Genomic DNA, 14851 nt, shown 5'->3' on the forward strand with positions numbered 1-14851 from the left:
CCACCAAAGAGAAGGAAAATCACTCTCACACACACACACGGGTTTGGGTACTTTGGTTTCCTTGTCGTGCAAATGTGTCTTCCTCTTTTTTCTCTCTGACACGACCCTTCTGTGACACATACGGCCACCAGAGAGCGCACTTGCCAGGAAATCCAACACACAGCTTTGGGTTTCTTTTCTTTTCTTTTCTTTTCTTTTCTTTTCTTTTCTTTTCTTTTCTTTTCTTTTCTTTTCTTTTCTTTTCTTTTCTTTTCTTTTTCTTTTTTTTTTTTTTCTCTGACATGACCGTCCGGGCTTCTTCCAAACTCTTGAGCGAGCTTCAGAGCAGTAAGCACCGAGGTGCAATGCACAAGCCTGCACCCTCTAGAAACGCTGCAGTCTGGGTGACGAGGCCGCGCAGGTGTGTGTGTGCGCATCCAAGGCCTCTTTGACGCACCTGCCGTGGTGAAAGGTCACCGTTTTGGCTGCAGGTGGGTGTGTCCGCTCAGCAGGTGCACCAATCAGCGCCACAGAGTGAGTGGGTGAAGGGGGTGCTGGGAGCAGGCTGGAGTGTGGCGCACGCAGCGCTTAAAGGGCTCTGCTCCACACAACCCTTCGCTTACGGCCATACCACCCTGAACACGCCCGATCTCGTCCGATCTCGGAAGCTAAGCAGGGTCGGGCCTGGTTAGTACTTGGATGGGAGACCGCCTGGGAATACCAGGTGCTGTAAGTTTTCCCGCTTTTGCTGGCATCCACCAAAGAGAAGGAAAATCACTCTCACACACACACACGGGTTTGGGTACTTTGGTTTCCTTGTCGTGCAAATGTGTCTTCCTCTTTTTTCTCTCTGACACGACCCTTCTGTGACACATACGGCCACCAGAGAGCGCACTTGCCAGGAAATCCAACACACAGCTTTGGGTTTCTTTTCTTTTCTTTTCTTTTCTTTTCTTTTCTTTTCTTTTCTTTTCTTTTCTTTTCTTTTCTTTTCTTTTTCTTTTTTTTTTTTTTCTCTGACATGACCGTCCGGGCTTCTTCCAAACTCTTGAGCGAGCTTCAGAGCAGTAAGCACCGAGGTGCAATGCACAAGCCTGCACCCTCTAGAAACGCTGCAGTCTGGGTGACGAGGCCGCGCAGGTGTGTGTGTGCGCATCCAAGGCCTCTTTGACGCACCTGCCGTGGTGAAAGGTCACCGTTTTGGCTGCAGGTGGGTGTGTCCGCTCAGCAGGTGCACCAATCAGCGCCACAGAGTGAGTGGGTGAAGGGGGTGCTGGGAGCAGGCTGGAGTGTGGCGCACGCAGCGCTTAAAGGGCTCTGCTCCACACAACCCTTCGCTTACGGCCATACCACCCTGAACACGCCCGATCTCGTCCGATCTCGGAAGCTAAGCAGGGTCGGGCCTGGTTAGTACTTGGATGGGAGACCGCCTGGGAATACCAGGTGCTGTAAGTTTTCCCGCTTTTGCTGGCATCCACCAAAGAGAAGGAAAATCACTCTCACACACACACACGGGTTTGGGTACTTTGGTTTCCTTGTCGTGCAAATGTGTCTTCCTCTTTTTTCTCTCTGACACGACCCTTCTGTGACACATACGGCCACCAGAGAGCGCACTTGCCAGGAAATCAAACACACAGCTTTTCTTTTCTTTTCTTTTCTCTTCTTTTCTTTTTCTTTTTTTTTTTTTTTTTCTCTGACATGACCGTCCGGGCTTCTTCCAAACTCTTGAGCGAGCTTCAGAGCAGTCAGCACCGAGGTGCAAATGCACAAGCCTGCACCCTCTAGAAACGCTGCAGTCTGGGTGACGAGGCCGCGCAGGTGTGTGTGTGCGCATCCAAGGCCTCTTTGACGCACCTGCTGGGGTGAAAGGTCACCGTTTTGGCTGCAGGTGGGTGTGTCCGCTCAGCAGGTGCACCAATCAGCGCCACAGAGTGAGTGGGTGAAGGGGGTGCTGGGAGCAGGCTGGAGTGTGGCGCACGCAGCGCTTAAAGGGCTCTGCTCCACACAACCCTTCGCTTACGGCCATACCACCCTGAACACGCCCGATCTCGTCCGATCTCGGAAGCTAAGCAGGGTCGGGCCTGGTTAGTACTTGGATGGGAGACCGCCTGGGAATACCAGGTGCTGTAAGTTTTCCCGCTTTTGCTGGCATCCACCAAAGAGAAGGAAAATCACTCTCACACACACACACGGGTTTGGGTACTTTGGTTTCCTTGTCGTGCAAATGTGTCTTCCTCTTTTTTCTCTCTGACACGACCCTTCTGTGACACATACGGCCACCAGAGAGCGCACTTGCCAGGAAATCCAACACACAGCTTTGGGTTTCTTTTCTTTTCTTTTCTTTTCTTTTCTTTTCTTTTCTTTTCTTTTCTTTTCTTTTCTTTTCTTTTCTTTTTCTTTTTTTTTTTTTTCTCTGACATGACCGTCCGGGCTTCTTCCAAACTCTTGAGCGAGCTTCAGAGCAGTAAGCACCGAGGTGCAATGCACAAGCCTGCACCCTCTAGAAACGCTGCAGTCTGGGTGACGAGGCCGCGCAGGTGTGTGTGTGCGCATCCAAGGCCTCTTTGACGCACCTGCCGTGGTGAAAGGTCACCGTTTTGGCTGCAGGTGGGTGTGTCCGCTCAGCAGGTGCACCAATCAGCGCCACAGAGTGAGTGGGTGAAGGGGGTGCTGGGAGCAGGCTGGAGTGTGGCGCACGCAGCGCTTAAAGGGCTCTGCTCCACACAACCCTTCGCTTACGGCCATACCACCCTGAACACGCCCGATCTCGTCCGATCTCGGAAGCTAAGCAGGGTCGGGCCTGGTTAGTACTTGGATGGGAGACCGCCTGGGAATACCAGGTGCTGTAAGTTTTCCCGCTTTTGCTGGCATCCACCAAAGAGAAGGAAAATCACTCTCACACACACACACGGGTTTGGGTACTTTGGTTTCCTTGTCGTGCAAATGTGTCTTCCTCTTTTTTCTCTCTGACACGACCCTTCTGTGACACATACGGCCACCAGAGAGCGCACTTGCCAGGAAATCCAACACACAGCTTTGGGTTTCTTTTCTTTTCTTTTCTTTTCTTTTCTTTTCTTTTCTTTTCTTTTCTTTTCTTTTCTTTTCTTTTCTTTTCTTTTTCTTTTTTTTTTTTTTCTCTGACATGACCGTCCGGGCTTCTTCCAAACTCTTGAGCGAGCTTCAGAGCAGTAAGCACCGAGGTGCAATGCACAAGCCTGCACCCTCTAGAAACGCTGCAGTCTGGGTGACGAGGCCGCGCAGGTGTGTGTGTGCGCATCCAAGGCCTCTTTGACGCACCTGCCGTGGTGAAAGGTCACCGTTTTGGCTGCAGGTGGGTGTGTCCGCTCAGCAGGTGCACCAATCAGCGCCACAGAGTGAGTGGGTGAAGGGGGTGCTGGGAGCAGGCTGGAGTGTGGCGCACGCAGCGCTTAAAGGGCTCTGCTCCACACAACCCTTCGCTTACGGCCATACCACCCTGAACACGCCCGATCTCGTCCGATCTCGGAAGCTAAGCAGGGTCGGGCCTGGTTAGTACTTGGATGGGAGACCGCCTGGGAATACCAGGTGCTGTAAGTTTTCCCGCTTTTGCTGGCATCCACCAAAGAGAAGGAAAATCACTCTCACACACACACACGGGTTTGGGTACTTTGGTTTCCTTGTCGTGCAAATGTGTCTTCCTCTTTTTTCTCTCTGACACGACCCTTCTGTGACACATACGGCCACCAGAGAGCGCACTTGCCAGGAAATCCAACACACAGCTTTGGGTTTCTTTTCTTTTCTTTTCTTTTCTTTTCTTTTCTTTTCTTTTCTTTTCTTTTCTTTTCTTTTTCTTTTTTTTTTTTTTCTCTGACATGACCGTCCGGGCTTCTTCCAAACTCTTGAGCGAGCTTCAGAGCAGTAAGCACCGAGGTGCAATGCACAAGCCTGCACCCTCTAGAAACGCTGCAGTCTGGGTGACGAGGCCGCGCAGGTGTGTGTGTGCGCATCCAAGGCCTCTTTGACGCACCTGCCGTGGTGAAAGGTCACCGTTTTGGCTGCAGGTGGGTGTGTCCGCTCAGCAGGTGCACCAATCAGCGCCACAGAGTGAGTGGGTGAAGGGGGTGCTGGGAGCAGGCTGGAGTGTGGCGCACGCAGCGCTTAAAGGGCTCTGCTCCACACAACCCTTCGCTTACGGCCATACCACCCTGAACACGCCCGATCTCGTCCGATCTCGGAAGCTAAGCAGGGTCGGGCCTGGTTAGTACTTGGATGGGAGACCGCCTGGGAATACCAGGTGCTGTAAGTTTTCCCGCTTTTGCTGGCATCCACCAAAGAGAAGGAAAATCACTCTCACACACACACACGGGTTTGGGTACTTTGGTTTCCTTGTCGTGCAAATGTGTCTTCCTCTTTTTTCTCTCTGACACGACCCTTCTGTGACACATACGGCCACCAGAGAGCGCACTTGCCAGGAAATCAAACACACAGCTTTTCTTTTCTTTTCTTTTCTCTTCTTTTCTTTTTCTTTTTTTTTTTTTTTTTCTCTGACATGACCGTCCGGGCTTCTTCCAAACTCTTGAGCGAGCTTCAGAGCAGTCAGCACCGAGGTGCAAATGCACAAGCCTGCACCCTCTAGAAACGCTGCAGTCTGGGTGACGAGGCCGCGCAGGTGTGTGTGTGCGCATCCAAGGCCTCTTTGACGCACCTGCTGGGGTGAAAGGTCACCGTTTTGGCTGCAGGTGGGTGTGTCCGCTCAGCAGGTGCACCAATCAGCGCCACAGAGTGAGTGGGTGAAGGGGGTGCTGGGAGCAGGCTGGAGTGTGGCGCACGCAGCGCTTAAAGGGCTCTGCTCCACACAACCCTTCGCTTACGGCCATACCACCCTGAACACGCCCGATCTCGTCCGATCTCGGAAGCTAAGCAGGGTCGGGCCTGGTTAGTACTTGGATGGGAGACCGCCTGGGAATACCAGGTGCTGTAAGTTTTCCCGCTTTTGCTGGCATCCACCAAAGAGAAGGAAAATCACTCTCACACACACACACGGGTTTGGGTACTTTGGTTTCCTTGTCGTGCAAATGTGTCTTCCTCTTTTTTCTCTCTGACACGACCCTTCTGTGACACATACGGCCACCAGAGAGCGCACTTGCCAGGAAATCCAACACACAGCTTTGGGTTTCTTTTCTTTTCTTTTCTTTTCTTTTCTTTTCTTTTCTTTTCTTTTCTTTTCTTTTCTTTTCTTTTCTTTTCTTTTCTTTTCTTTTTCTTTTTTTTTTTTTTCTCTGACATGACCGTCCGGGCTTCTTCCAAACTCTTGAGCGAGCTTCAGAGCAGTAAGCACCGAGGTGCAATGCACAAGCCTGCACCCTCTAGAAACGCTGCAGTCTGGGTGACGAGGCCGCGCAGGTGTGTGTGTGCGCATCCAAGGCCTCTTTGACGCACCTGCCGTGGTGAAAGGTCACCGTTTTGGCTGCAGGTGGGTGTGTCCGCTCAGCAGGTGCACCAATCAGCGCCACAGAGTGAGTGGGTGAAGGGGGTGCTGGGAGCAGGCTGGAGTGTGGCGCACGCAGCGCTTAAAGGGCTCTGCTCCACACAACCCTTCGCTTACGGCCATACCACCCTGAACACGCCCGATCTCGTCCGATCTCGGAAGCTAAGCAGGGTCGGGCCTGGTTAGTACTTGGATGGGAGACCGCCTGGGAATACCAGGTGCTGTAAGTTTTCCCGCTTTTGCTGGCATCCACCAAAGAGAAGGAAAATCACTCTCACACACACACACGGGTTTGGGTACTTTGGTTTCCTTGTCGTGCAAATGTGTCTTCCTCTTTTTTCTCTCTGACACGACCCTTCTGTGACACATACGGCCACCAGAGAGCGCACTTGCCAGGAAATCAAACACACAGCTTTTCTTTTCTTTTCTTTTCTCTTCTTTTCTTTTTCTTTTTTTTTTTTTTTTTCTCTGACATGACCGTCCGGGCTTCTTCCAAACTCTTGAGCGAGCTTCAGAGCAGTCAGCACCGAGGTGCAAATGCACAAGCCTGCACCCTCTAGAAACGCTGCAGTCTGGGTGACGAGGCCGCGCAGGTGTGTGTGTGCGCATCCAAGGCCTCTTTGACGCACCTGCTGGGGTGAAAGGTCACCGTTTTGGCTGCAGGTGGGTGTGTCCGCTCAGCAGGTGCACCAATCAGCGCCACAGAGTGAGTGGGTGAAGGGGGTGCTGGGAGCAGGCTGGAGTGTGGCGCACGCAGCGCTTAAAGGGCTCTGCTCCACACAACCCTTCGCTTACGGCCATACCACCCTGAACACGCCCGATCTCGTCCGATCTCGGAAGCTAAGCAGGGTCGGGCCTGGTTAGTACTTGGATGGGAGACCGCCTGGGAATACCAGGTGCTGTAAGTTTTCCCGCTTTTGCTGGCATCCACCAAAGAGAAGGAAAATCACTCTCACACACACACACGGGTTTGGGTACTTTGGTTTCCTTGTCGTGCAAATGTGTCTTCCTCTTTTTTCTCTCTGACACGACCCTTCTGTGACACATACGGCCACCAGAGAGCGCACTTGCCAGGAAATCCAACACACAGCTTTGGGTTTCTTTTCTTTTCTTTTCTTTTCTTTTCTTTTCTTTTCTTTTCTTTTCTTTTCTTTTCTTTTCTTTTTCTTTTTTTTTTTTTTCTCTGACATGACCGTCCGGGCTTCTTCCAAACTCTTGAGCGAGCTTCAGAGCAGTAAGCACCGAGGTGCAATGCACAAGCCTGCACCCTCTAGAAACGCTGCAGTCTGGGTGACGAGGCCGCGCAGGTGTGTGTGTGCGCATCCAAGGCCTCTTTGACGCACCTGCCGTGGTGAAAGGTCACCGTTTTGGCTGCAGGTGGGTGTGTCCGCTCAGCAGGTGCACCAATCAGCGCCACAGAGTGAGTGGGTGAAGGGGGTGCTGGGAGCAGGCTGGAGTGTGGCGCACGCAGCGCTTAAAGGGCTCTGCTCCACACAACCCTTCGCTTACGGCCATACCACCCTGAACACGCCCGATCTCGTCCGATCTCGGAAGCTAAGCAGGGTCGGGCCTGGTTAGTACTTGGATGGGAGACCGCCTGGGAATACCAGGTGCTGTAAGTTTTCCCGCTTTTGCTGGCATCCACCAAAGAGAAGGAAAATCACTCTCACACACACACACGGGTTTGGGTACTTTGGTTTCCTTGTCGTGCAAATGTGTCTTCCTCTTTTTTCTCTCTGACACGACCCTTCTGTGACACATACGGCCACCAGAGAGCGCACTTGCCAGGAAATCAAACACACAGCTTTTCTTTTCTTTTCTTTTCTCTTCTTTTCTTTTTCTTTTTTTTTTTTTTTTTCTCTGACATGACCGTCCGGGCTTCTTCCAAACTCTTGAGCGAGCTTCAGAGCAGTCAGCACCGAGGTGCAAATGCACAAGCCTGCACCCTCTAGAAACGCTGCAGTCTGGGTGACGAGGCCGCGCAGGTGTGTGTGTGCGCATCCAAGGCCTCTTTGACGCACCTGCTGGGGTGAAAGGTCACCGTTTTGGCTGCAGGTGGGTGTGTCCGCTCAGCAGGTGCACCAATCAGCGCCACAGAGTGAGTGGGTGAAGGGGGTGCTGGGAGCAGGCTGGAGTGTGGCGCACGCAGCGCTTAAAGGGCTCTGCTCCACACAACCCTTCGCTTACGGCCATACCACCCTGAACACGCCCGATCTCGTCCGATCTCGGAAGCTAAGCAGGGTCGGGCCTGGTTAGTACTTGGATGGGAGACCGCCTGGGAATACCAGGTGCTGTAAGTTTTCCCGCTTTTGCTGGCATCCACCAAAGAGAAGGAAAATCACTCTCACACACACACACGGGTTTGGGTACTTTGGTTTCCTTGTCGTGCAAATGTGTCTTCCTCTTTTTTCTCTCTGACACGACCCTTCTGTGACACATACGGCCACCAGAGAGCGCACTTGCCAGGAAATCCAACACACAGCTTTGGGTTTCTTTTCTTTTCTTTTCTTTTCTTTTCTTTTCTTTTCTTTTCTTTTCTTTTCTTTTCTTTTCTTTTTCTTTTTTTTTTTTTTCTCTGACATGACCGTCCGGGCTTCTTCCAAACTCTTGAGCGAGCTTCAGAGCAGTAAGCACCGAGGTGCAATGCACAAGCCTGCACCCTCTAGAAACGCTGCAGTCTGGGTGACGAGGCCGCGCAGGTGTGTGTGTGCGCATCCAAGGCCTCTTTGACGCACCTGCCGTGGTGAAAGGTCACCGTTTTGGCTGCAGGTGGGTGTGTCCGCTCAGCAGGTGCACCAATCAGCGCCACAGAGTGAGTGGGTGAAGGGGGTGCTGGGAGCAGGCTGGAGTGTGGCGCACGCAGCGCTTAAAGGGCTCTGCTCCACACAACCCTTCGCTTACGGCCATACCACCCTGAACACGCCCGATCTCGTCCGATCTCGGAAGCTAAGCAGGGTCGGGCCTGGTTAGTACTTGGATGGGAGACCGCCTGGGAATACCAGGTGCTGTAAGTTTTCCCGCTTTTGCTGGCATCCACCAAAGAGAAGGAAAATCACTCTCACACACACACACGGGTTTGGGTACTTTGGTTTCCTTGTCGTGCAAATGTGTCTTCCTCTTTTTTCTCTCTGACACGACCCTTCTGTGACACATACGGCCACCAGAGAGCGCACTTGCCAGGAAATCCAACACACAGCTTTGGGTTTCTTTTCTTTTCTTTTCTTTTCTTTTCTTTTCTTTTCTTTTCTTTTCTTTTCTTTTCTTTTCTTTTCTTTTCTTTTTCTTTTTTTTTTTTTTCTCTGACATGACCGTCCGGGCTTCTTCCAAACTCTTGAGCGAGCTTCAGAGCAGTAAGCACCGAGGTGCAATGCACAAGCCTGCACCCTCTAGAAACGCTGCAGTCTGGGTGACGAGGCCGCGCAGGTGTGTGTGTGCGCATCCAAGGCCTCTTTGACGCACCTGCCGTGGTGAAAGGTCACCGTTTTGGCTGCAGGTGGGTGTGTCCGCTCAGCAGGTGCACCAATCAGCGCCACAGAGTGAGTGGGTGAAGGGGGTGCTGGGAGCAGGCTGGAGTGTGGCGCACGCAGCGCTTAAAGGGCTCTGCTCCACACAACCCTTCGCTTACGGCCATACCACCCTGAACACGCCCGATCTCGTCCGATCTCGGAAGCTAAGCAGGGTCGGGCCTGGTTAGTACTTGGATGGGAGACCGCCTGGGAATACCAGGTGCTGTAAGTTTTCCCGCTTTTGCTGGCATCCACCAAAGAGAAGGAAAATCACTCTCACACACACACACGGGTTTGGGTACTTTGGTTTCCTTGTCGTGCAAATGTGTCTTCCTCTTTTTTCTCTCTGACACGACCCTTCTGTGACACATACGGCCACCAGAGAGCGCACTTGCCAGGAAATCCAACACACAGCTTTGGGTTTCTTTTCTTTTCTTTTCTTTTCTTTTCTTTTCTTTTCTTTTCTTTTCTTTTCTTTTCTTTTCTTTTCTTTTTCTTTTTTTTTTTTTTCTCTGACATGACCGTCCGGGCTTCTTCCAAACTCTTGAGCGAGCTTCAGAGCAGTAAGCACCGAGGTGCAATGCACAAGCCTGCACCCTCTAGAAACGCTGCAGTCTGGGTGACGAGGCCGCGCAGGTGTGTGTGTGCGCATCCAAGGCCTCTTTGACGCACCTGCCGTGGTGAAAGGTCACCGTTTTGGCTGCAGGTGGGTGTGTCCGCTCAGCAGGTGCACCAATCAGCGCCACAGAGTGAGTGGGTGAAGGGGGTGCTGGGAGCAGGCTGGAGTGTGGCGCACGCAGCGCTTAAAGGGCTCTGCTCCACACAACCCTTCGCTTACGGCCATACCACCCTGAACACGCCCGATCTCGTCCGATCTCGGAAGCTAAGCAGGGTCGGGCCTGGTTAGTACTTGGATGGGAGACCGCCTGGGAATACCAGGTGCTGTAAGTTTTCCCGCTTTTGCTGGCATCCACCAAAGAGAAGGAAAATCACTCTCACACACACACACGGGTTTGGGTACTTTGGTTTCCTTGTCGTGCAAATGTGTCTTCCTCTTTTTTCTCTCTGACACGACCCTTCTGTGACACATACGGCCACCAGAGAGCGCACTTGCCAGGAAATCAAACACACAGCTTTTCTTTTCTTTTCTTTTCTCTTCTTTTCTTTTTCTTTTTTTTTTTTTTTTTCTCTGACATGACCGTCCGGGCTTCTTCCAAACTCTTGAGCGAGCTTCAGAGCAGTCAGCACCGAGGTGCAAATGCACAAGCCTGCACCCTCTAGAAACGCTGCAGTCTGGGTGACGAGGCCGCGCAGGTGTGTGTGTGCGCATCCAAGGCCTCTTTGACGCACCTGCTGGGGTGAAAGGTCACCGTTTTGGCTGCAGGTGGGTGTGTCCGCTCAGCAGGTGCACCAATCAGCGCCACAGAGTGAGTGGGTGAAGGGGGTGCTGGGAGCAGGCTGGAGTGTGGCGCACGCAGCGCTTAAAGGGCTCTGCTCCACACAACCCTTCGCTTACGGCCATACCACCCTGAACACGCCCGATCTCGTCCGATCTCGGAAGCTAAGCAGGGTCGGGCCTGGTTAGTACTTGGATGGGAGACCGCCTGGGAATACCAGGTGCTGTAAGTTTTCCCGCTTTTGCTGGCATCCACCAAAGAGAAGGAAAATCACTCTCACACACACACACGGGTTTGGGTACTTTGGTTTCCTTGTCGTGCAAATGTGTCTTCCTCTTTTTTCTCTCTGACACGACCCTTCTGTGACACATACGGCCACCAGAGAGCGCACTTGCCAGGAAATCCAACACACAGCTTTGGGTTTCTTTTCTTTTCTTTTCTTTTCTTTTCTTTTCTTTTCTTTTCTTTTCTTTTCTTTTCTTTTCTTTTCTTTTTCTTTTTTTTTTTTTTCTCTGACATGACCGTCCGGGCTTCTTCCAAACTCTTGAGCGAGCTTCAGAGCAGTAAGCACCGAGGTGCAATGCACAAGCCTGCACCCTCTAGAAACGCTGCAGTCTGGGTGACGAGGCCGCGCAGGTGTGTGTGTGCGCATCCAAGGCCTCTTTGACGCACCTGCCGTGGTGAAAGGTCACCGTTTTGGCTGCAGGTGGGTGTGTCCGCTCAGCAGGTGCACCAATCAGCGCCACAGAGTGAGTGGGTGAAGGGGGTGCTGGGAGCAGGCTGGAGTGTGGCGCACGCAGCGCTTAAAGGGCTCTGCTCCACACAACCCTTCGCTTACGGCCATACCACCCTGAACACGCCCGATCTCGTCCGATCTCGGAAGCTAAGCAGGGTCGGGCCTGGTTAGTACTTGGATGGGAGACCGCCTGGGAATACCAGGTGCTGTAAGTTTTCCCGCTTTTGCTGGCATCCACCAAAGAGAAGGAAAATCACTCTCACACACACACACGGGTTTGGGTACTTTGGTTTCCTTGTCGTGCAAATGTGTCTTCCTCTTTTTTCTCTCTGACACGACCCTTCTGTGACACATACGGCCACCAGAGAGCGCACTTGCCAGGAAATCAAACACACAGCTTTTCTTTTCTTTTCTTTTCTCTTCTTTTCTTTTTCTTTTTTTTTTTTTTTTTCTCTGACATGACCGTCCGGGCTTCTTCCAAACTCTTGAGCGAGCTTCAGAGCAGTCAGCACCGAGGTGCAAATGCACAAGCCTGCACCCTCTAGAAACGCTGCAGTCTGGGTGACGAGGCCGCGCAGGTGTGTGTGTGCGCATCCAAGGCCTCTTTGACGCACCTGCTGGGGTGAAAGGTCACCGTTTTGGCTGCAGGTGGGTGTGTCCGCTCAGCAGGTGCACCAATCAGCGCCACAGAGTGAGTGGGTGAAGGGGGTGCTGGGAGCAGGCTGGAGTGTGGCGCACGCAGCGCTTAAAGGGCTCTGCTCCACACAACCCTTCGCTTACGGCCATACCACCCTGAACACGCCCGATCTCGTCCGATCTCGGAAGCTAAGCAGGGTCGGGCCTGGTTAGTACTTGGATGGGAGACCGCCTGGGAATACCAGGTGCTGTAAGTTTTCCCGCTTTTGCTGGCATCCACCAAAGAGAAGGAAAATCACTCTCACACACACACACGGGTTTGGGTACTTTGGTTTCCTTGTCGTGCAAATGTGTCTTCCTCTTTTTTCTCTCTGACACGACCCTTCTGTGACACATACGGCCACCAGAGAGCGCACTTGCCAGGAAATCCAACACACAGCTTTGGGTTTCTTTTCTTTTCTTTTCTTTTCTTTTCTTTTCTTTTCTTTTCTTTTCTTTTCTTTTCTTTTCTTTTCTTTTTCTTTTTTTTTTTTTTCTCTGACATGACCGTCCGGGCTTCTTCCAAACTCTTGAGCGAGCTTCAGAGCAGTCAGCACCGAGGTGCAAATGCACAAGCCTGCACCCTCTAGAAACGCTGCAGTCTGGGTGACGAGGCCGCGCAGGTGTGTGTGTGCGCATCCAAGGCCTCTTTGACGCACCTGCTGGGGTGAAAGGTCACCGTTTTGGCTGCAGGTGGGTGTGTCCGCTCAGCAGGTGCACCAATCAGCGCCACAGAGTGAGTGGGTGAAGGGGGTGCTGGGAGCAGGCTGGAGTGTGGCGCACGCAGCGCTTAAAGGGCTCTGCTCCACACAACCCTTCGCTTACGGCCATACCACCCTGAACACGCCCGATCTCGTCCGATCTCGGAAGCTAAGCAGGGTCGGGCCTGGTTAGTACTTGGATGGGAGACCGCCTGGGAATACCAGGTGCTGTAAGTTTTCCCGCTTTTGCTGGCATCCACCAAAGAGAAGGAAAATCACTCTCACACACACACACGGGTTTGGGTACTTTGGTTTCCTTGTCGTGCAAATGTGTCTTCCTCTTTTTTCTCTCTGACACGACCCTTCTGTGACACATACGGCCACCAGAGAGCGCACTTGCCAGGAAATCCAACACACAGCTTTGGGTTTCTTTTCTTTTCTTTTCTTTTCTTTTCTTTTCTTTTCTTTTCTTTTCTTTTCTTTTCTTTTCTTTTCTTTTTCTTTTTTTTTTTTTTCTCTGACATGACCGTCCGGGCTTCTTCCAAACTCTTGAGCGAGCTTCAGAGCAGTAAGCACCGAGGTGCAATGCACAAGCCTGCACCCTCTAGAAACGCTGCAGTCTGGGTGACGAGGCCGCGCAGGTGTGTGTGTGCGCATCCAAGGCCTCTTTGACGCACCTGCCGTGGTGAAAGGTCACCGTTTTGGCTGCAGGTGGGTGTGTCCGCTCAGCAGGTGCACCAATCAGCGCCACAGAGTGAGTGGGTGAAGGGGGTGCTGGGAGCAGGCTGGAGTGTGGCGCACGCAGCGCTTAAAGGGCTCTGCTCCACACAACCCTTCGCTTACGGCCATACCACCCTGAACACGCCCGATCTCGTCCGATCTCGGAAGCTAAGCAGGGTCGGGCCTGGTTAGTACTTGGATGGGAGACCGCCTGGGAATACCAGGTGCTGTAAGTTTTCCCGCTTTTGCTGGCATCCACCAAAGAGAAGGAAAATCACTCTCACACACACACACGGGTTTGGGTACTTTGGTTTCCTTGTCGTGCAAATGTGTCTTCCTCTTTTTTCTCTCTGACACGACCCTTCTGTGACACATACGGCCACCAGAGAGCGCACTTGCCAGGAAATCAAACACACAGCTTTTCTTTTCTTTTCTTTTCTCTTCTTTTCTTTTTCTTTTTTTTTTTTTTTTTCTCTGACATGACCGTCCGGGCTTCTTCCAAACTCTTGAGCGAGCTTCAGAGCAGTCAGCACCGAGGTGCAAATGCACAAGCCTGCACCCTCTAGAAACGCTGCAGTCTGGGTGACGAGGCCGCGCAGGTGTGTGTGTGCGCATCCAAGGCCTCTTTGACGCACCTGCTGGGGTGAAAGGTCACCGTTTTGGCTGCAGGTGGGTGTGTCCGCTCAGCAGGTGCACCAATCAGCGCCACAGAGTGAGTGGGTGAAGGGGGTGCTGGGAGCAGGCTGGAGTGTGGCGCACGCAGCGCTTAAAGGGCTCTGCTCCACACAACCCTTCGCTTACGGCCATACCACCCTGAACACGCCCGATCTCGTCCGATCTCGGAAGCTAAGCAGGGTCGGGCCTGGTTAGTACTTGGATGGGAGACCGCCTGGGAATACCAGGTGCTGTAAGTTTTCCCGCTTTTGCTGGCATCCACCAAAGAGAAGGAAAATCACTCTCACACACACACACGGGTTTGGGTACTTTGGTTTCCTTGTCGTGCAAATGTGTCTTCCTCTTTTTTCTCTCTGACACGACCCTTCTGTGACACATACGGCCACCAGAGAGCGCACTTGCCAGGAAATCCAACACACAGCTTTGGGTTTCTTTTCTTTTCTTTTCTTTTCTTTTCTTTTCTTTTCTTTTCTTTTCTTTTCTTTTTCTTTTTTTTTTTTTTCTCTGACATGACCGTCCGGGCTTCTTCCAAACTCTTGAGCGAGCTTCAGAGCAGTAAGCACCGAGGTGCAATGCACAAGCCTGCACCCTCTAGAAACGCTGCAGTCTGGGTGACGAGGCCGCGCAGGTGTGTGTGTGCGCATCCAAGGCCTCTTTGACGCACCTGCCGTGGTGAAAGGTCACCGTTTTGGCTGCAGGTGGGTGTGTCCGCTCAGCAGGTGCACCAATCAGCGCCACAGAGTGAGTGGGTGAAGGGGGTGCTGGGAGCAGGCTGGAGTGTGGCGCACGCAGCGCTTAAAGGGCTCTGCTCCACACAACCCTTCGCTTACGGCCATACCACCCTGAACACGCCCGATCTCGTCCGATCTCGGAAGCTAAGCAGGGTCGGGCCTGGTTAGTACTTGGATGGGAGACCGCCTGGGAATACCAGGTGCTGTAAGTTTTCCCGCTTTTGCTGGCATCCACCAAAGAGAAGGAAAATCACTCTCACACAC

At 52.4% G+C, this 14851-nt stretch overlaps 1 protein-coding gene and 21 non-coding genes across 22 annotated transcripts in view; all 22 read left to right on the forward strand.

Moving 5' to 3' along the window:
• LOC144990914 (uncharacterized) overlaps window positions 1-14851 on the forward strand; it is a 236496-nt gene that overhangs the window by 79714 nt on the left and 141931 nt on the right. The gene's annotated exons all lie outside the window — the stretch shown is intronic.
• On the forward strand, window positions 597-715 carry LOC144991313 (5S ribosomal RNA). The gene has a single exon (XR_013655296.1). It is a non-coding gene; the product is annotated as a 5S ribosomal RNA (ribosomal RNA).
• Window positions 1316-1434, forward strand: LOC144991314 (5S ribosomal RNA). The gene has a single exon (XR_013655297.1). It is a non-coding gene; the product is annotated as a 5S ribosomal RNA (ribosomal RNA).
• On the forward strand, window positions 1994-2112 carry LOC144991315 (5S ribosomal RNA). The gene has a single exon (XR_013655298.1). It is a non-coding gene; the product is annotated as a 5S ribosomal RNA (ribosomal RNA).
• Window positions 2713-2831, forward strand: LOC144991316 (5S ribosomal RNA). The gene has a single exon (XR_013655299.1). It is a non-coding gene; the product is annotated as a 5S ribosomal RNA (ribosomal RNA).
• Window positions 3437-3555, forward strand: LOC144991317 (5S ribosomal RNA). The gene has a single exon (XR_013655300.1). It is a non-coding gene; the product is annotated as a 5S ribosomal RNA (ribosomal RNA).
• LOC144991318 (5S ribosomal RNA) lies at window positions 4146-4264 on the forward strand. The gene has a single exon (XR_013655301.1). It is a non-coding gene; the product is annotated as a 5S ribosomal RNA (ribosomal RNA).
• LOC144991319 (5S ribosomal RNA) lies at window positions 4824-4942 on the forward strand. The gene has a single exon (XR_013655302.1). It is a non-coding gene; the product is annotated as a 5S ribosomal RNA (ribosomal RNA).
• LOC144991320 (5S ribosomal RNA) lies at window positions 5558-5676 on the forward strand. The gene has a single exon (XR_013655303.1). It is a non-coding gene; the product is annotated as a 5S ribosomal RNA (ribosomal RNA).
• LOC144991321 (5S ribosomal RNA) lies at window positions 6236-6354 on the forward strand. The gene has a single exon (XR_013655304.1). It is a non-coding gene; the product is annotated as a 5S ribosomal RNA (ribosomal RNA).
• LOC144991322 (5S ribosomal RNA) lies at window positions 6950-7068 on the forward strand. The gene has a single exon (XR_013655305.1). It is a non-coding gene; the product is annotated as a 5S ribosomal RNA (ribosomal RNA).
• On the forward strand, window positions 7628-7746 carry LOC144991323 (5S ribosomal RNA). The gene has a single exon (XR_013655306.1). It is a non-coding gene; the product is annotated as a 5S ribosomal RNA (ribosomal RNA).
• LOC144991324 (5S ribosomal RNA) lies at window positions 8342-8460 on the forward strand. Its single transcript, XR_013655307.1, has one exon. It is a non-coding gene; the product is annotated as a 5S ribosomal RNA (ribosomal RNA).
• On the forward strand, window positions 9066-9184 carry LOC144991325 (5S ribosomal RNA). The gene has a single exon (XR_013655308.1). It is a non-coding gene; the product is annotated as a 5S ribosomal RNA (ribosomal RNA).
• On the forward strand, window positions 9785-9903 carry LOC144991326 (5S ribosomal RNA). The gene has a single exon (XR_013655309.1). It is a non-coding gene; the product is annotated as a 5S ribosomal RNA (ribosomal RNA).
• On the forward strand, window positions 10463-10581 carry LOC144991327 (5S ribosomal RNA). The gene has a single exon (XR_013655310.1). It is a non-coding gene; the product is annotated as a 5S ribosomal RNA (ribosomal RNA).
• Window positions 11182-11300, forward strand: LOC144991328 (5S ribosomal RNA). The gene has a single exon (XR_013655311.1). It is a non-coding gene; the product is annotated as a 5S ribosomal RNA (ribosomal RNA).
• LOC144991329 (5S ribosomal RNA) lies at window positions 11860-11978 on the forward strand. Its single transcript, XR_013655312.1, has one exon. It is a non-coding gene; the product is annotated as a 5S ribosomal RNA (ribosomal RNA).
• On the forward strand, window positions 12580-12698 carry LOC144991330 (5S ribosomal RNA). The gene has a single exon (XR_013655313.1). It is a non-coding gene; the product is annotated as a 5S ribosomal RNA (ribosomal RNA).
• LOC144991331 (5S ribosomal RNA) lies at window positions 13299-13417 on the forward strand. Its single transcript, XR_013655314.1, has one exon. It is a non-coding gene; the product is annotated as a 5S ribosomal RNA (ribosomal RNA).
• On the forward strand, window positions 13977-14095 carry LOC144991332 (5S ribosomal RNA). Its single transcript, XR_013655315.1, has one exon. It is a non-coding gene; the product is annotated as a 5S ribosomal RNA (ribosomal RNA).
• Window positions 14681-14799, forward strand: LOC144991333 (5S ribosomal RNA). The gene has a single exon (XR_013655316.1). It is a non-coding gene; the product is annotated as a 5S ribosomal RNA (ribosomal RNA).

This window comes from Oryzias latipes, chromosome 3 (assembly GCF_053564925.1).
Source record: "Oryzias latipes strain Hd-rR chromosome 3, Olatipes_Hd-rR_3.1".
In the NCBI taxonomy this organism is placed as follows: domain Eukaryota; kingdom Metazoa; phylum Chordata; class Actinopteri; order Beloniformes; family Adrianichthyidae; genus Oryzias; species Oryzias latipes.